Source organism: Chiloscyllium plagiosum, chromosome 34 (genome assembly GCF_004010195.1).
Source record: "Chiloscyllium plagiosum isolate BGI_BamShark_2017 chromosome 34, ASM401019v2, whole genome shotgun sequence".
NCBI classification, from domain to species: domain Eukaryota; kingdom Metazoa; phylum Chordata; class Chondrichthyes; order Orectolobiformes; family Hemiscylliidae; genus Chiloscyllium; species Chiloscyllium plagiosum.
This window is the reverse complement of record NC_057743.1, coordinates 19,095,812-19,098,250: the sequence shown is the minus strand read 5'-3', so window position 1 is coordinate 19,098,250 and position 2,439 is coordinate 19,095,812. Positions and strand designations below refer to the sequence as shown.

The 2,439-nt window shown below is 40.5% G+C and overlaps 1 protein-coding gene across 5 annotated transcripts in view; it reads left to right on the top strand.

The window, feature by feature from the left end:
• atp13a2 (ATPase cation transporting 13A2) overlaps window positions 1-2,439 on the top strand; it is a 92,058-nt gene that overhangs the window by 18,601 nt on the left and 71,018 nt on the right. The window lies entirely within an intron of this gene.

Below are 2,439 nucleotides of genomic sequence, written 5' to 3'. Positions count from 1 at the left end.
TGGCGCCAATGCAGTCATCAATGTAGCAGAGGAAGAGGTGGGGAGTGGTGCTACTTTCTCCCCATCCCCACCCTTCTCTAGCTTATCTCTCCACGCTTCAGGCTCTCTGCCTTTATTCCTGATGAAGGGCTTTTGCCCGAAACGTCGATTTTGCTGCTCGTCAGATGCTGCCTGAATTGCTGTGCTCTTCCAGCACCACTGATCCAGGAACTCCATTTGGACAGTCATTTGCTACTACTTCCCTACTATTATCAAATCAAACTATCATTCAGTGCCTTCGATTCAGAAATGCTTTCATAGCCATCCTCTGAAGCTCGGACATACCACACCTACATTGTCTTAGGGAATCCCTGAGTCAGGAAATCGTTTGCATAACGATTCCCCAGGATTAGGGAATTTACATTTACATTATCTCTGAGGATGACCTCATCCTATCATTGTATCTTGGGATAACATGTGACTGTGAGGGAGTGGCTGGGGGTTGTCTTGAGTGGCATTTGGTTATGTTGGGTGAGTGGCCTGAGTACTTGTAAGCATTACAACTGACCTGTATAAAGGGGATGTGTTTTTCTTTGTTCGGAGCCTCTTTGACTCAACTTAGCATGCCTGCAAAAGGGTCAAAGGGGTCACCTAGCTTTTTCAGGCTTTAATAAACTAACTGCTTGCAGTCGTTTGTGTGCGCGAATTACATCTTGTGTGTGAAACCTCGGGAAAAGAACCTAACAACAGGAGCAGGTATAGGCTATTCAGTCCCTTGAGACTACTCTGTCATTCAATAAGATCAGAACTGATCTGATTCCAACCTCAAGTCAGCATTCCCACCTAACCTAAGTCAATTCAAGTCATTCTCGTCTAGCTCATTGATAATTGGGTTTAATCACAGCAGTTCTAAAGGCCTCAAAGACATATAAAGTGCTGGTTGGGCTTCCCACTATAATTATTCTGAATCAACCTGTTTGTGCATGTTATGGCATACCACCATGACGGGTAGGAATTGCACCTGAACTTTCTGACAGAGTTGTCTCCCTTTGCCCCGTGATACCATTTACTGCCCTTCTATAAGTGATATCAAATTAATTTCACTCCCCTACACTTTCTCTCCAACCTTGTGAATATTTCGTCTTCAAGCATGTAGTTAATACCATAACTGGGAGAAACAAGAGAATATGTTTTGAGATTTAATGTTGGGAGGCAATACAAAGGACATTTTTCTCAAATTGTAAAGTGCAGGAAAATAAATACAAACCCTCTATGACAACATCCCACCATCCAATTGCTTCTTGTACTTAATGTTTTTGGTTCCACTGAGAGATCAAATATTTATTTGTATGCGCAAGTTCGTCACAGTCAGTACCTTTTTTAATTAAAAAAAAGTATATTTTTCATGTGGTGTTGGCAAGGCCAACATTTATTGCCCAACTCTAACAAGTCCTTTGAAGAAAGTGAGGCACTACCTTCTTGAGTACAACTGAGTAGTTTGAAGGATATTTGATGAGAGTTTGGAGTCGCAAACCAGATGGTAAGCACCACCGATTTCTTTCCCCTAAAGTACAATAGTGAATTGGATAGGTTTTGTGACAAGCTATACTTTCATTTTTGTAATGATTGGTATATTGTTATTCTAAGTTCTATCTAAATTTGAATTCACCAACTGCCATGACAGACAGGATTTGAACTTGTCTCTATTTCATTACCTAATGCAACTGGATTACTAAGTGATTAGTATAACCACAGTTATGCATATCCTGACATCGGTTAATCATTCAAACAATATTCACTTAAATTCCTGCCTTACCACATTCCAGCTTTTGGGTTCACACTTCCCCATACGTAACTTCTGATTCTAAAGGACATTTGTAAATAATCAACGAAAATCTTTGTTTGGCAGACATCGGCATTTCACATTGTTCCAGGCATGCTGGAAAGTCAAGAATATGGAAATGGCTATATTTACAGATAAAGCCCAGCATTATCCTCACTTAAGAGAACTGTGCTTTGTTTTAAGCTGTCTCCAGTGATGGCTGACTCCATTAGACGCAGGCAGGCTAAGTCAGTGCTTGGATTGAAAATTCATAGCAAGTCATTTGACAATATAAGGAGGGGTAATTACCCACAACTCAGTGAAGTGAATTGCCCAGTGAGGGGCTCCCCAACGTGTAAATATTGGCCTGAACGTTAGAGCTTGTCACTTATGATTAACATTTATGGGGAATCTTGGATTGAGAAATTCCTAAGATGCAAAAATGAAAACAGGAGTAGATGGATAAAGTTAATCAATGGATAGTGTAGAATCTGGTGAGCAGATCTGAAACAGGTAAAATAGAATAGAAAACTTTCAAGTGTCATGGGTCAGCGATACCCAGTGTTGACAAAATATAGAAATCCCATCACAAGGAGTGACTGCTAAGAGAAAAATGGGGCAATAGTTCAAAGTGCGTC